The 18145-nt window shown below is 37.9% G+C and overlaps 1 long non-coding RNA gene across 1 annotated transcript in view; it reads left to right on the forward strand.

Annotated features, from left to right (window-relative positions):
- The window catches only part of LOC122796330, a 330736-nt gene that overhangs the window by 9078 nt on the left and 303513 nt on the right, over positions 1 to 18145 (forward strand). The window contains exon 2 of the long non-coding RNA XR_006363961.1: positions 4430 to 4547. This is a non-coding gene — a long non-coding RNA (uncharacterized LOC122796330). The remainder of the gene's footprint in view (positions 1 to 4429; positions 4548 to 18145) is intronic.

The following is an 18145-nucleotide window of genomic DNA, read 5'->3' on the forward strand; positions in this document are numbered from 1 at the left end:
CCTCCAGGTGCTCTGGTTTCCTCCCACATTACAAAGACATGCATCTGGAGCGTTTCTCCCTGGGCCTCCGCTGAAAATTGGCTTTGTTCCAAGTCACACTTTCCCAGTTAACAAGTGTTAAATAAATGTAAATAGAAACCACAATTCATGTAATAGGCATTGCCGACAATGCTAAAATATCTCCTGCCTTCCTCTTTTCCATCTACTTTCCAAAGTTGTTTTACACCTGTAGGAAACATTATGTAATCCAACTATTCCTTATGCAAAACACTCCTGCTTCTACATACATCTTTCTCATAAAACTTCTCTGTAGATTATATTACATGTGTCTAAAAATCATAATCGTAGTTAATATCCATTTCATCCCTGGACCTCCTGAACAACTTTCTATTAAGTCAAGTACACTCCAACATACATCCAAAGAGTTATGCATTGCTTGCCTCAAGATTCGTAGCATTACTAAGCGGGTGACATTTGAAATATGGCTCATTAAAGAAACTCCTTATATACTTGGGATAACTGAAACCTGGCTTAGATGATTACTGTCCCTCACAGTATATCAAGTAAACTTATTCTCTCCTTTTTGACAACATAGCAGGTATGAGACAGGGAGATGGTGCTGCTCTTGTAATTACTAACAGTTTTGTCATTAACATTATTAACATAACTAAAGCCAATGCCAACAATGACAAAAAGCCAAACTGGGTACTAGCAAAAATTATAATCTGTGGGCGTATCCATATTCACATAGGAATATCTTATGTTCCTCTTCCTTCCTTAGTTGCTACCCTATAAGACCTAATTATAGAAATGTACCTAGCAGGAGAATAACATTATTCTTAATGACTTCAATATTAATGCCATCATCCCTGCTGCCAGTAACCTGAATTAGATGTTTCTTCATCACAGATTAGAACTGTTAGTGCAACTAACAACTAGACCAAACTGGCAGTTAGGGAAGGACTCTGCACTTAATCTTATACTATCCAATATAAACCATAGATGACTTAAGGTGCTTATCCTTCCAGTCTAAGTGACCACTGTCCTATAATGGCATTGTGGTCTTTTAAAACTAAGAGCCCCACTAGCTGATTACATTTACAACTATTTCAGCATGCAAACCAGCATTATTAAAGCTACACTTAGAATCAATAGACTGGGCACCATTATATAATACCTTGTCCAACAGCAAAAACCAATAAGCAAAAAATAAAAATGAAAAAGTTCCATACTGAACAGACCAAATTTTCTTTAATGCAAAGTTACAAAAGTAAAATGAGCGCTTTCGTCTGCCCACAGCATTCTGAAGAAGTCTGCTGTGGGCAGACGAAAGCGCTCATTTTACTTTTGTAACTTTGCATTAAAGAAAATTTGGTCTGTTCAGTACGGAACTTTTTCACCATTATATAATCTCAGACCCAGTTACAGCTTTAGCTTACATTACTAATGTACTGAATCTGTGTCAATATACCCTGTTCTCATTAACAACTAGAAGGCTAAAGGGAAATATCTGTCCTGTTTTTACTGCACCTCTAAAATATATTCTCTACAAGAAACAAAGCTAGGAAGATACGGAAACAACATCTCCCAAGATAAACGAAACACCAACAATGTCTGGATCTTAGGAAAACGCCAGGATAGGTACTAACATCATCAAAGGCCAGTTAACTTAGAAACAAACAAGCCATGGCATCCTCCCAAAAATATTTCTGGAAAGAACTAAAGCAATTTACAGGGGATATTACTAAATTCAACAGCTCATCCGTTCCCCAATCCCAGTTAATGGTGCACAGTTTTGCTAATAGCTATGAACAGTTTCTTCTCTCAAAGATTAATGACATAGTTAACACTTTCCATCCTCAGCAAATCTCTACTTTCTTCTCAAAAATAACTTTTAGGTATTACTTTTTATTTGCTTACTGGTTTGTTTTTTTGTTTTTGGAGTATTTCTGTGTTTGATAATTTTCCCTGCTGAATGACTTTTCAAGAGGGTGGCAGTTTGTTGGATTTTGAAAACTGTGATGGAGTAAGGATCGGTGACTAGATTTTAAGTTTAGTTGGACTACACTTGATTCTTTCCATGCATGTATTGAAATTGAAGCAAAGACAAGTAAAGGTGACAGTCTGATAATTTTTTTCTTTACCAGTTTTAGAAAATGTGATATTTTCTTAACTATTGGAGTTTGGTCTCAAGAACAAAACAAGAGTGATAAATCACAGAGGAATGAATATATTTAAGCAATTGTCCATGGCAGGGGGTTGGGCAATGCTGAGATTTACATTCATCTTGTTGGGTTTTATTCTGAGGGTGAAGCCCAGGAGACAAAATACTGTGGCCCAAACAAATTAAATCTGACCACTGTCCACAGCTCTGCACCATGCATTACATTTCTTATACCATGGCATAAGTACTGTGTAAAGTATTTTGAATTTTAAGAAGAGAGGAAGTTTTAATAAAACTGTCTGTACTTAGCATTTGCAGTGAGTGACAAGATGTCAGATTTTGTTTTTTGGCAGATTTTGACATGAAGTTGTCGGAAGTCAGATAAAAATTGTATAGATTTATTTTTATTTTAGTACATGCAGTTTTGATCATTGTTACTTGCATTGGATTTTGCATCCTTGCTTGTACCTAAGCACATATAACAACAGTAGGTAACTAAGTAGCAGTGATGCTGCTTACCACTTTTTTGTTTAAATTTTATCATTTGATAACCTGATACATGGACTTGACTTGAGTATACTAGTTAAGTACAGTGTACAGTTAGTCATTTAGGAGTTACCTAAAATAACCTTAAGGGTATCACAGCTGAAGCAAAATACTACAGAGGGCATAAAAATTACATACAAAACAAAAAAGCATGAAGAGCATCATTAATATAGTAAGCTGAAACTTAGCATTGTTAAATGTAGCAATATAACAAATTATTAAGAACAGCTAACTGTACTACAGTACACTTTCTTGAATCTATATATGTATCTTTTAGGATAAGGTAGATAGTTGTGGTGCAGGATGGTTTAGTTTATCAACCTGTATTTTTGTGGGTTAGCATGTTAACAGTAGGGTTGCCACCTGCCATTTTTTCCAGACTGACTGGAAATTAGAACAATTGTCTGTTAGTCGAGAAATCACTGTACAAACTCTAGAGTTCTGCTTGGCACAGCAAACAGAACATCACTGTACCTGTTGTAAATTTATTATTTTAGTTTGATGCAGTATGCAAAAGACTTTCAGCAATCACTGATATGCTCCAATTGATGTGATAAAGTGAATGTGTGGATGGATGGATCGATCAATGGAGTTGGTGGGGAAAGGGCAGAGAAAGGTGGGTCTAGGGGTGGTAAAAGAGGCGTGTTTTGTCTATTTTTCACCTCAGCCAAATGTAGCAACTGTTGTTAACAGTAACACGTGTTCATACCTGTCAGCCATATACTACACAGACCCTTCCATGACTATGGAATAGGCTTCTTTGAATATAAGGAAATCAGAATCTCTTGCAAGTTTTAAAAACAAGACGACAACTGGTTTGGATTAAAAGTGTATGATGAGAAAATAGCGGATGCAGTATTCATGGCTGGCCTTTGGGCTGAAATGCTGTGAGAACAAACTTATACACTTGTATGACAATTTGCAGAAAGTACCAATTTTCAGCCTACTCTACAGACTGTCACAAAATACTGCCTGATCCTCTTAAATCACCATTTCCATCCTGAAGTGGCAAGGAAGAAGGGGAATGGGCTGGTGAGAAAGAGATGTGAAACAGAAGCACAGGAGGTCTGAGCTCACAGTAGGAGTAAGAATTGTGCATGCTGCTGCACATGAGCAGATTTCCCATTTCTGCTTCTGTTGGCTCAGGGTGCCTTAAGTAACTAGTACAAGACTCAGGCTTCAGACTGAAAGAATAATAAAAAAAAAAGTGGATGCAGAAGTATAAGCAATGGAGCACGTTTTTTTTTATAAAGTTTTTTTTTTAATAGTACTATAAGTGCCAATGCCAACCAGTAGTCTGAGGTGGCAACTTTTTTTTTTTTATTATTTAAGGGTGTGTGTGTATGTGTGTGTCACCAGCAGCTCAACTCATAGTTGAATTTTGCCCTGTTTTCTTATTAATTTATGTATTACAACTTTAAGGTACTCAATCAGGTTTGCTTTTACTATGAAGCTGTATAGAAGTAATTCGGTAGCAGACCTTATTAGTGTACTAAGGAAAATAATACCAAGCTCCCCAGAATGATTGCATGTCAACTAGTAGTTTTCTAAAAGGTAGGAAAAAAAATACTTCTAATAGCTACTAACAAAAACAAGGAAGCAGTTAAAATAAAGCAAGTAAGCAACTTCAGTTTTTGGTCTGGTTTTGTTATTAGACCATTGTGCAAAATTATGTGTTGGTGTTATAATGAGTACTGTATTTGCCTTTTCCCCATCCAGTTTGAAACACATGCATGCCAAGAATGGAGCAAAAGCAAAGTTGCTATGACATGGAAGCTGTTTTCGCCTATACATTATCCAAGCGGGTCCACTAACCTACTGGGTCATAGGAGAGAAGGTAAAAAGTAATACAATATCAGTAGCATTACAGAAAAGAGCCTTTGTACCTTACATTATAATATATCAACAGAATACTTCTCAACTACTGCAGTGAATTAATAAGTGCAATGTCTTCCCTTGCTCCAGTTAATTTTATTATTGTTTTAATGAGTAAACACTATTTTTGAGTAAGCATAGGTATTACCAAATCTCTAGGCATGTACACTAATATGCAATACATAAGGAAATGGTCCTTTTTTGCCATATGCTGCAATATTTGAAAGCCACTGCTGTGATCGTTTAATACTCTTACATAACTATGCCTTGCAGGTCTGCAGATTTTTGATGAGCAACCAGAAGTTCAACTTGCAAAACAAACCATTTTTGCTTCTTTACCATAGTTTTGTTCTTTTTGTAATGAGCATTACTGTCCACTGTGGTCACCACTGTCAGAAAACTTAAAAAAAAAACATTTAGAATAAGTGCAGTTCAGCTCTTGTGTAACACGCACACACACTCAACTCACAGGTTGAGGCAAGACTAACATGTTTGTATGAAGTATTTGGAATAATTTACTATGGCTACTGTTTTGTGTGAAAAAAAACTGAACTGTATTACTGAAGCCGTATTTTTTGAGGTAACTGGGAACGCATGTTTTGGGACTGTAATGAGTTGGCAGACTTTTAAAAATTCTCTACAGAGTACTCTGTTAGAAATTTTGGGAGGGCAAATAGGTTTAACTAAAAAATATTTTTTTAAGCTGGCATACATGATCGGAAATGCCTAGGTATGCTAAGGCTTTCAAAGTTTAATTCTGGTGGCTGCCAAAAAAGCAATTATTAGAAAATGGAAGTCTAAACCAACTGTATGTGAAGCATTGAATATTGTAACAGAGATAAAAGAATTAGAAGTAAGATCTTAAGAAAAAAGTAGAAGCAAATTACGAAGGAAAAAATAGAAACTGTGGGAACAATGCATGCAGAATAAGTAATGTTTTGGAGGAAGAGTGAGTTTTAAGGGAAGGCAGCAATTAATCATTTTATGTAATATTAGACTGATAATTATACAAAAGAATGTATGTGATGCATAATGTTTGCAACTGGTAATTTGTTAATATGGTTTATTTTTTTATATAAATATGTTTGTGTCTTAAGTGATAATTCAGTAAAGGTGTTAATAAGAGAATTGGACATATAAGGTGCATGCAGTCAAGAAAGTAGCTATAATTGCTAGGTTCATGGGCTGTCTGTGGATGAAAGCGACTGACCCTGTTGTCATTAAACTAATGTTTAACACCTATTCTTCTGTTTTTCAGGACTAATGTGTATTTGTATGAAGCAAGATAGAATATATTACTGTGGTTATCATTTGTGCAACCCAAAGCTGAAATAAATTACTGTGGCATATCACTGCTTTTACACTTTAGCTTCCAAATATAGAAACCTGCTACTAAGTATGCACACTCTCTATGTTGTAGAGGTTACTCAGTTTCCCTGTACGTGAGAACTTGAAAGATGATGATGGCTACATTTTGACTCTTGGTCCTCCATTTGCTTTTGTAAGCAGTAATCTCTTGGACATTATTTCCCTTGATTTTAATGTTTAATGCTGATGGTAGATGAGCATTTAGACTACAGTTCTTGGTTGATGCTCAGTTCTTATAGGTTCATAGGTTGGTACTAGGCTAACGGCCCTAGGGCCTATACAAGCCTAGCCATAACAATTCCCTGGATATTTCTTCCCACAATATTTACTTCCCTGGACGCCTGTCTAGCAGAGCGACTGACATGATCTCCGGGGTGAATTTCCTATCTCCCATCCAATCGTCAAGGTTCCTTTTGAAGAGGGCCAAGGAGGTGCTCTGCTTGAAATGTATGGGCGGCGCAGTGGTGCAGCGGTTAACGATGTTGCCTCACAGCAAGAGGTTCTCCGGTTCGATTCTAGGCTGGGGTGCCTTCTGTGTGGAGTTTGCATGTTCTCCCTGCGTTCGCGTGGGTTTCCTCCGGGTACTCCGGTTTCCTCCCACATTCTAAAGACATGCTTCTAGAGCATTTCTCCCCAGGCCTCCACTGAAAACAGGATCTGTGGAACCTAGTTGGACTTCCCGGTCAACAAATGTTAAATAAAAAAATAAATAAAAATGGGCAGTCTATTCCAGATTATGGGGAGTCTCTGGGTCAGGAACCTATCCCTCCAGCATGTTTTGTTCATTGTGATGAAAGGTATAGATCCATGGAGCGTGTGGCTCTGAGGGATTGGGATGTCTTTAAGTGGAGCATGTCCAACAGCTCAGGGTTTGACATGGCCATGTATGTTAAGCAGAGATCGCCTCTGAGTAGACGATATGCCACAGAGTATAGCTGGAGTTTTTTTAGACGGTTAGCATAGGGCATCTGCTTTAGGCCTATGATTCTTTCAGTGTGGTATTTATGCGGCCTTTCCAGCTGTTGCAGATGTCTTGTGAGGTACATACCAAACGGGGTGTTGTACTCTATAATGGGTCTAATGAGGGATGAGTACAGTGGGGCAATGACCTCCTTTTCTCTGGATGAAAAGCTCTTTGTGATGAGGTGTACCACATAGAAGGATTTCCTGACTGTTGTGGCAATGTGGTTATCGAAGTTGAGACCACTGTCCACCTGTGTCCCTAAGTCTCTCATCACACTTTCGGTGTTTAGTGTACTGCCACCTATGTGGTAATTCATGGGTACATGGTTTTTCCCAAAGGGGATAACTATACATTTCTTGGCATTAAGCTTGAGCCCATGGCTCTGGCACCAAGCATCTGTTTCTGTAAGGCCCTTTTGTAGAATATCTACATCGTTTGGGGATTCAATAATGGCTCCCAGTTTGCAGTCATCTGCAAACTTTGTTATCCAGAGTCCCTTAGTGTTGGCCTGTACTTTAGAGAAGTAGATGCCAAACAAGAGCGGTCCCAGGACTGAACCCTGAGGTCCTCCACTTGTCTGGAGCTGGATTTGGACTCTGCTACTTTTACAGTGTGGGTTCTGTCAGTAAGCCAGTTGGCAACCCATCGAGTGACATGGGGATTTATGCCCAGCTTAGTAAGTTTATCTATGATTAAAGAGTGGGGGATGGTGTCGAAGGTCTTGGCAAGGTCCAGATAGGCTGTGTGAACTGCCTTACCCTCGTCCACAGCTCTGGAGACTGATTCAAATAAGTCATTCAGGAGACAAGAACGGCCCTTCACAAACCCAAACTGGGTGGGGTTCAGTGTTTGAAGGTTGCCAATGTCTTTGTTTATAAGTTCCATGATAATGCGTTCCATGCCCGTGCAGACCAGGCTCGTCAGACTGATGGGATGGTAGTTCCCAGGATCCAAGGTGGATCACCCCTTGTGGAGTGGGATAACTGTAGCTGCGCGCCACTCAGTGGGCATGAAGCCTGAGGTGAGGCTATGATTAAACAAGACACTTAGGTGAGGTGCCAGTTCATTTTGTAGTTCATGTACACAGCCCGAGATGTCATCTGGTCCCATGGATGCTGTATTCTTAGCTTTGGAGATTGCGGTTTCTACCTGTGTGGCTGTGACTACTGGAATTTGACAATCTTTTGGTATTGAGATGGGCCCTTTAGGGGGTGAGAGGGGGTGAAGGCACTAAATCGATTTGCCAGGATATTGGCAATATCCTTGGGAGCAGTATATTTAATGCCATTCTGTTGTAGCTCAGAGCAGATCTGAGCATTGCCATTTAGATTCTCGACATAGCTATAGAATGTCTTGTGGTTGTCTTTGGAATCTTTGGCAATTTTATTTTTGTAACTAGCTTTGGAAGATTTTATGAGGGATCTCCGCTTCTTATTGAGGCTGGTAAGGGAGTTTTTTGCATCCTGGGATTTTCCTCTTTTCTGCAACAGTTTCTTCCTTCTGTTGTATAGTTTGTTTATGGCAGGGGATCACCAGATTGGCTTCCTTTTTTGGAGGAGAGCGTCTTAGTTCTATTTGGGATGGCACGATTCATGCACAAGTGGATGTGCTCATACAGTGCCTTAGTGTACGATTCAGCAGTCGAACTTTCAGATCCCATCTGCATGGGTGTCATGAAGTTTGTCACTTCTGACTTGAGTAGCATGAAGTTGGCTTTGGAGAAGTTTTTTTTTTTTTACAGAAGTTTCCTTACTGGGGGGGTGGGGGTGGGATGTGGATGTCAAAGGTGATTTGCTTATGGTTAGACCTGACCAATGAGAGGGTGACCACTGCCGTGGAACATCTATCTCCCATGTTGGTAATGACCAGGTCTAGGATATTGGAGCCCCTGGTGGGACAATGGATTAGTTGATCCAGGGCATTGGAATTTATGAATTCCAAGAACCGTTGGGAAAAGGTGTTGGTACCCAAGTAGTTTTCACAGTTAATGGCAGAGTAGTTGAAATCACCCAGTATTAGGGTGTTTGGTTGTATCTTAATATTTTCCAGTATGTTTAGAAAGGTGTAGTGAGAATCTTGGGGCATGGTGGGGGATCTGTAGCAAGCTACAATTTGGATTGCAGTGTTACCTGGTGTTAGTTGCACCTGGAGAATTTCAGATGCATTGTGTTGGTAAACTAGCCTGGAGGTGTGAATATCCTTGGTGAATATGGACACTTCTCCACCTTTAGTGTTTTGGTCTTGGTTTGGTGGCCGAAAAGTGTGGTAAGAATTGTAGCCTGGTATTGCAGGGGTGCTCTCTGGAGCCTTGAACCAGGTCTCAGTTACTGCACAGATATCGATGTCGTCCATTTTTAGGAGTGCCTCGAGAGAATGCATTTTGAGGTTTAGACTTCTAGCATTACCTTCAGATTTTGCATGCTTGTATCTGTTATGGTGGTAAATTTGTCCTTTGAACCTTGCCTAAGAAAGACACTATAGGGGTGGCAAGAGCTTTAGCCAGTAACCTGAATCCTAGGGGGTGACAGGTGCAGAACATCTCTGGCAAAGCATCGTGGTTTGTCGATCATGTCTTCCCAGGCAGACAGATACTGGATCCCCTTTGAATGACACCAGAAGTTTAGCCAATTGTTGAAGTCAGTCATTTTGTCCTTATACAGTGGTATCATTCTGGGCGAAGGCAGGATGCTACTCAGGGCTAGGGTCACACTTGCCTGGGCCACATGATCCGAGAGCTCTTCCATGTCTCTTTTCATGTAGTCCAGGGAGGTACGTCTCAAGTCATTCACTCCAACATGGACAATGACAATCGTACTTGTACTTGTTGTGGAGTGACTTGAGTGCATGCGTTATGTGGCGGATCCTGACACCCGACATGCAGCTGACTGTAATTTTCTCCTTGTTCAGCCTGGTGAGTGGGACATCAGTCTGCCTGACTGTAGAGTCATCTATGACTAAAGTTTTGGGTACATTGTCTTGCCTTAGGGGCTGTTGTTGGGTGGCACACTGGTGTTGTAAGCTATGGGTCACTTTAGTTGTGACTGGTGTTTGTTTGCATTTCAGCTTCGGAGGTCCTTGTTTCTTGGGCAGGTTAATGTTAAGGGCCTCTGCATATGTGGTTTTAGTGTTGCTATGTTTTAGTGTTGATGGTGTGGGTTTTGAAGGGCTATGTGTTGCTTGAGGTGTAGTGCAGATGTTAATCTTCTCCTCTTGACTGTCTAGCACAATCTTGGCTGGAGAGAGCTTTACTTCCAGTTTGGCTTTAAGTGCATCTCTCGCAGGTTGTAGTGTTGGGTGGTAGGAGGAGAAGGTTGTCTGTGTACATGAGGCAGTTGCTGCATTGCTCCAGTATGCCCAGATTCACCAGGTGGACAGGTGAAATCACCGGAAGCTGACCCTTGGACATGCCTGTTTAGGTGTTTTTTTTTTTTTTTTTTTTTGTAAAGTACAAGAGCTGTTTTCCCTTACCTTTGCAAGGTACTTTGCAATTATAGGCTGTTTAGTGCCTACGATTAATTTCTCCGTATTGACAAGGAGAGTTGAGTGCTTGTATCAGTTTAAGGCTTCCTCGTGCTTTCCAGCAGGTTTTAGAGCAAGTACTAGTCACAGGGGTTCAGATTTTAGTGGTACTACTGAGAAACCAGCTAGTTCTAAGGGAAAATTTGAAGAGCAGACTTTCTGGCACCTGGAATAGTTTAACCATAGCCCGCGGTGCTGCATGATGCAAAAAAAATGCGCAAACACACACATTTTTAAGCCAGAAAGTTGAAAGGGATAGAAATCAGCCCGAAAAGGCTAATAAAGTTACAATTTCAGAGCTGGAAACCACTCCTCTAGTGTTAGATCGGCAGTACAATGCTCACCACTCCCACTGGTAAGCAGCAGGACTTCCCTCTACCACAGCAAGGTCTGGATAGCTCTGAACACAGAAAATAAAGTCCTGAGACAAGCAAAGCCTGGGATCTGGACTGTACGAGCTAGGAAAGGTGGGAAACGCGCAAACAAGATAGTATTTTTTTGTTTTTATTTCTTTAAGCTTGTGTTTCTGAGTGGTATCCCACAATTGTGCTATAAGTGGAAGGAGTGATGCCATTTGGTAAGCAGATTTTATTCTTCCATGTCCAGATTTTTAGCCTGTGGTACCTACCAAGGGTCTTTGCCCAGATTTCAATGTCTACAGGTTGAGAGGTACAGTACGCAAATGTTTATCTAGAAAGTTAGGAATGTCTCTAGGAGAGACAATATTGGCACTAGGCCACTACATTATAATGTTGTTGTGTCTTTCGGCTTTTCCCAATTAGGGGTCGCCACAGCGGATCTCCGGTCCGCTAATGATTGGCAGTAGATTTTTACGTGCCGACTTGCCGGGCCTGACGCACAACCTTCAACGAAGGAACGCCCATTCACGCATGTCGCCACACAGAAGATGCTCTAACTGAGAATCGAACTGGGCAACGTCTTACTGTGAGGCGACAATGCTACCGCAGCACCACCACCGCAGCTCAGGCCACTACATTATAATACAAAACAGAATATTATTTTAAATACTAGCAGCTTTTAAAAATAACTAAAATGTAATACATTTTTACAGAACTTTACTAGTAATCATATACCAGAACTGCATGTGATAGTTTAGTCAAAGAACAATTTCTTTGGGTCTTCCGTATGAATAAAGCTTTATAAACACTTGGTGCTATTAATCTATAGTACTCCATTTTACAAAAAAAACAGAGAGTAATAGAATTCTAACGCAACTGAATCAGCTTCAGCAATGATTAAGCACCATATGTGTAAAATATGCACACTTTCTTTTTCACTCAAACTTTGACATTTTCACTGTAAAATGTGACAGTAAACCATTTGGTTTGCTCCAAAACCAACATCCTACAAAACACAATATCCAGTGTCATCTACAGAACAAAAACTGTTCTGAAGAGTCATTCAGGATTCATCTCCAAACAAACCAACATCATCATAACCTTGAGTATCCTTAATAAGTCTCAAAAACAGCCTTTTCAACAGGGAGTCACCAACAGCTGAATTTATATAAAGAAGTATGCTTGGAAGTCAGTTTTGTCAGTGTTTTTTGCAAAGAACAAAGCAGATGAGTTTTCATAAAATATTTCATTCTTCACATTAGAAGCAAACACAAATCAACATTTAGGTGTTAAAACAAGTAATCTGGACATTATATGTTGCTTTTAAGGTTCCTACTTCATTGGCAGATAATTAAGACAAATTCTGCAAATTTCCTCGAACTTAAAAGCCGTGGTAGATGTTATAGGAAGTAATAGGGGTGTTAGTGTCCTGAGGGATTACGCTTCTCTACCCAGGGCTGGTGGTTTATGCTTTTGTGCATTCCCATTTCAATGAAACAGTCCATTAATAGAAAGGAAATTATGGAACCATTCCATAACCACTTTAGTCTGTATTAAACACCCCATGCAAAGAAACGTAAAGGAAAGGCAGTTAACACTGGAAACCCTACAGTCACTATCACTGTCCAGAAGAAAGTAATAGTGCATAGTCCCCCTTCCATGCAACACAAGCATGCTCTTAAAGAGAATGGTATTGCATTGCATGTAAGGTAGGATGAATACCTTTTTAATGAATAAATCTTTTCCCTCACTGTTACTAGTCCACCTTCTACTGATTTGTGATCAATTCAGTATTTTAATGTAATATAGTCAATTGTAACCAATTCTGGACTGTATTGTTTGTTACTGGAAGCAGTATGTTAAATGGTTTGTATTTATATTAAGTATGGTGAAAAATACACACAGGTCAGCATTAGTGACAATCAGTTATAGTTTTATTTTTATAGATATTAACAGAAAGACATTTCTGAGAAGCTGAATGCAGTTGCCTATCAGATGTGCAAGTAGTCTCTTTGATGCTAGCAATGGTCATGGGTAAGTTTATTAGACCATTGATTTAAGATCACATAGAGATGGTTACTTACGTGTTTGATTTTCTTTCTGTATTAGTGCTGGAGCAAGAAGCTGCTGTTTTTTTTTTTCTCCTGAGGGTGATAGTGGAAGTTATAACATTCCCGTAGGAATTTTTAAAGGATAATGGAATGTTGTGCTTTCTGGCTTAAAAATCAGATTTGACTTGATCGTCATAAGCTGTGGTATAATGACCATTAAAAGAATGGGCTTATCCCCATTGGTCACTCAGAGTTCCAAAGAGGAAAGTGAAAAAGAAGTGTGTCTATCAGACAGCAGAAGAAAAAAACTGCCAGTTATTCCCCTCACTAAGCAATAAATTTCATGTTGTTGGCTGTTGGCACTCAACACAAACTGATTTGTTTAATGTGCATTTCACTTCCTAAACACTTCCTGTTACAATTCCACTCTGTTTTTACCTACTTCTGTTTTATGGTCTTTCTATTGCCATTCAAGATCCATGCTCTTAATATACATTTGAACTCCTGCCTGTGGCATGGCATTGTCGTTTCTGGGTAGCTGATGTCTAACTTTCTGGAAGACCTGTAGCACCCCTATTGCTTGGGACAGCATCAAAGGAGAATATTTCACATTTCAGTTTTTTTCCCATACAGCCAATGGTTGCCAGTGCATTTCAGAGGCTTCCTAAATGCATCCAGCCTCAACCCCTTTTCCCATTTTGCACATGGGGTTAGGGTGTCACTTCAGCAGTGACAATCATCTCAAGCCAAGGTTTACCCTGCTGGGTGGCTAGCCCTGCTGCGGAGAGGCTTCCTAAATATTTTCTGTTTTTTTTCTAGTTTTCTTGCCACAAGGCTTAATAAGTACACCTTCAGTAGTATAGGTAAGATCTTTTTCTTCACTTGTGTAGTTTGTTCATTTGTATAACACTTTACCAAAACAGTTTATTTGTGATTTTAATTAGTAAACAGTGTTAATCAGTGTATAAATCCATGGACCTTCTGTCAACTGTGCTATTTATTTTTGCAGCAGTACTTGAGACCATTTAAGTCCATCTCTAACATCTAAGACTAATGTTTGTCCATTTCTTGTTAAAATATTCTTATACGTTTGCTCTTGACCTGTTGTCATTGCGCAACACAATTATTTCTACAGCTGGTCACCAGTGTTGCTTTAGTGCTGTTACTGAGGTTTGTACAGTTCGGTTTCTCTCCATTGTTGCTGTAAAGGTGCTCCCTTTTTATATCAGCATAATTTGACATTAGATTTTGCAGCACCTTTGAGCTTTTATTTTGAATTTCTGCCATTACAGTCTTAAGATTCCTTTTATGCCCAGTGCTCCTCCTCTTCCATTAGTGGAGTTGTTAAGCATTATACTTTTGGCATAGGAAGTATTTTATATCAAATAAATATTAAAAATATATATTTTATAGCAATGACAGTTAAACATAACTTTACAGATAGCCCATTTTATAATCAAACAAGCAGTAATGCTTGACAGGGTGGGCATTACAGGGGAATAACAGACCAGTTTGTGTTGGAAAAATAAGCTGCATCCAGTTAAGTCCAACCAACAAATGAATACTCAGAATCCATCAGGCATGCAGATGGCTTTATTACATGGCATTCTGTGCCTAAGGTGCCAAGGGCCACTAAAAGCAGTCTGCCTGAAAACCTTATAGTCATCTCAGTAATGTGGGAAGACAGCATTCCATAAAACCATTCCATTAAAATGGAAGTTGTTGGAGATTATGAATATAAGGCTGAAATTAATTCTGTTGTAAATATGCTGAAAGATAAAGCATAGAATAAAAAGTTTGCTTGAATATATGTATAGAGTTTAGCAATGTAAAATGGGCATTCATACTATATGTATAACAGGTAGGCTTCTCTTCACAGCATCAGAAAAAAGCCTAACAAAGCAATATTGGAAAGTAGGTATTACATGATTTTCTCATGTTTGCAGAACAAATATCTAAACTCAGCAATATGTGATGTTTTTTCAATAGGAACAGATGTTTCCTTTTATACTTCTGTTATTCTGATTGCGTGCATTTTCACATCAGCAGAACTGCTGACAGGACAATAGAAAAGTCTAAAAACAGACATTATGTGACTTTCCACAGAAGGCCAAAAATGATACTAAGGAAATAACAAAATCTATGTGCATGACTAGCACTCTATATAACAATTGTAGTAGTTCAGTTATGAGAGAGAGGGACAGAGAGAGGTATTTTCTACAAGTCATCATTCATATCTGTAATGAAGGAAAACTTTGTAAATATATGCTACAAACTGACAGAGTACATGTTGTTTGTTATAAAAATAAGTTATTTGTAACTGTGCATATAGCTACAAAATGTATTTCTTTATCAGTGTGCAATTTAAAAGGCTTGGTGCTTTAAACAGACTACAGATGGAGTCATGCAAAGCTCTGTGTCTCTGATTCAGCAGTAAACAGCACAGCAAGACTGTGTGTTTTAAGAAAACTTTGGATCCAGCACAGCAAAGAAGCAGAGTGTGCAAATTAAAATACATTTTTCAATGGTGACCCTGACGAACGTTCCTAGCCTGTATCCAAAAACAGGGGGAGTGAGTGGGTGTAATGCCTTGTATAAATCACTCCTGTAAAAGCACAGTAACTAACGTTTATGTGAAGTACTTCAGATTTCTACAGTTTTCTACAGTTTGCAGCAATAATACAGTTTATTAGACGTCTAAATTTGGAGTGAGACTGCAGTGCAGGAAGGTGAGCAGTGCCATAAATTCTTCAAAAAAAGGTACAATACAAAGTTGTAAGACTGAAACTGCCAGTTTTGCTGTACCAACTTCACAAGTGACTACAGAGACTTTTCAACCATCTACAGTAAAGCAGCCTGGCCATCTGCCTCTCTGTTGACTGGTAAGAAAATGTTTGTGTTACATACAGTATGAATGCCATAGAGCTAATAATAATAACAGAATGAAAATATATACAGCATATTAGCAAATGTAAAACCTTATTAGGGCAAGTTAATAGTAAGGCATTATGCAAATGGATTACAATATTTGACTGGTATCTGAAACAAAATCATGTGTGGTATAAAAAATGTTTATTATGTGTACAATGTCATAAAAATACACTGCATGCCACTATTCAAAGGTTAGACTGTACAGACAAAAATGTTAATGGTAAAGAACCAAGAAAAGTTAATATGCTGACATTATATTCAAATGTTAGACGGTTATGTGCTGTCACCATATGTAAAAGGTTTATTTCAGAATTGCAACAACAGTCAAATCAGTTACTGACAGAACCTCTAGTACATTCTGTTACAGAAGAATGTAATAAACTTCTAAAAGACAGACACAATGAGTTCAGGAAGCTTAGACAAGTTATACATACATCTTTTCAAAAAGTGCATAGGAGTTTTAGATTCAGTAGAACAGGTTACTGAAAAATATCAGAAAGACCATGCAACATTACAGAAGACTCTTCAACAGCAGTTACAGGATAAAGAAAATAAATTAGCTAAACTGACAGATATTGACTTCTTCCATATATCAGCTAAGCTTAAAAAGAGCAGGAAACTACAGCTGATCTGTACAAAAGAAATATATTTTATAATATGCGTTTTAAAAATGGTTAAATATACATAGTAGCATGGTAGAATCTGATGTCTGGACAAATTATTCTCAAATGTTTAAAGCAATACATTTATCAGTACTACAGTAAAGTAAAACAAATGACTGCTATTCTCATAGCATAGTCAAAAGGTACACAAAACAGTTCTAGTGTATAAAAAATAAATAAAAATAGTTGAGTAAAGATTTAAAGTCACAAGACTGAAATGCTTAAATAAAGATTTAAATTCACAAAACATGCATATATTTTCTTTTCATCTAAAATACATCTGTTACAATGCACAATAATAACAGGCAGACAACAGCAAATATAAATCATGTAAATATAAATATGTGTTAGTTAAGCTAATATCTGTTTTTTACATTTTTTATAAGTGTATAGTAACACCACACCAAACAGCCGAAAGACATAAACAAACATAAATGCTTGCAGTAGCACATGGTTCTTGTCTCTTATAGTTAATTCAACAGTTGCAAAGAGTTAATGGAACAGTTCTAAGTCATAACTTAAATTCTGTAATTACAAAAGAATAAATTAAGTTAAAAAATAAAACGAAAGCAGACACAGCTCATAACTAATAAAAATATTTTCACAGAATGGTCTGCACAAAAAGTTGTTAGATACATTCAGTTTTGGTAGTAATACTTAATGTAATTGTATTAACTATGTAAAATTGCATTTTGACTTGTATCAAAAGAAGACTAAAGGTTTTGTTTTTTAATGTGTTTTCTATATAATGTGATCAAAAATACATATCAGTATAAAGTGTTTTGAGTATGTTTAAAAAAGAGGGAATTGTTAGAGATTATGAATATAAGGCTGAAATTAATTATGTTGTAAATATGATGAAAGATAAAGCATAGAATAAAAAGTTTGCTTGAATATATGTATAGAGTTTAGCAATGTAAAATGGGCATTCATACTATCTATATGTATAACAGACAGGCTTCTCTTCACAGCATCAGAAAAAGCCTAACAAAGCAATATTGGAAAGCCGGTATTACATGATTTTCTCATGTTTGCAAAACAAATATCTAAACTCAGCAATACGTAATGTTTTTTCAATAGGAACAGAACAGATGTTTCCTTTCATACTTCTGTTATTCTGATTGCGTGCATTTGTGCATTTTCACATCAGCAGAACTGCTGACAGGACAATAGAAAAGTCTAAAAACAGACATTATGTGACTTCCCACAGAAGGCCAAAAAAGATACCAAGAGGAAATAAAATATGTGCGTGACTAGCACTCTATATAACAATTGTAGTAGTTCAGTTATGAGAGAGAGGGACAGAGAGAGGTATTTTGTAGAAGTCATCATTCATATCTGTAATGAAGGAAAACTTTGTAAATATATGCTACAAACTGACAGAGTATGTGTTGTTTGTTATAAAAATAAGTTATCTGTAACCGTGCTTATAGCTGCAAAATATATTTCTTTATCAGTGTGCAATTTAAAAGGCTTGGTGCTTTAAAAAGACTACAGATGGAGTCATGCAAAGCTCTGTGTCTCTGATTCAGCAGTAAACAGCACAGCAAGACTGTGTGTCTTAAGAACACTGAATCCAGCACAGCAAAGAAGCAGAGCGCACAAATTAAAATAAAAATTTTCAGAAGTTACTTTCACTTATTGTGAGATGCTATCCTTTGTATGAATCCTTAAAAATATCTTCAAGACCTCAAACAATTTGCTGT

This window comes from Protopterus annectens, chromosome 3.part0 (genome assembly GCF_019279795.1).
Source record: "Protopterus annectens isolate FY-2018-M chromosome 3.part0, PAN1.0, whole genome shotgun sequence".
In the NCBI taxonomy this organism is placed as follows: domain Eukaryota; kingdom Metazoa; phylum Chordata; order Ceratodontiformes; family Protopteridae; genus Protopterus; species Protopterus annectens.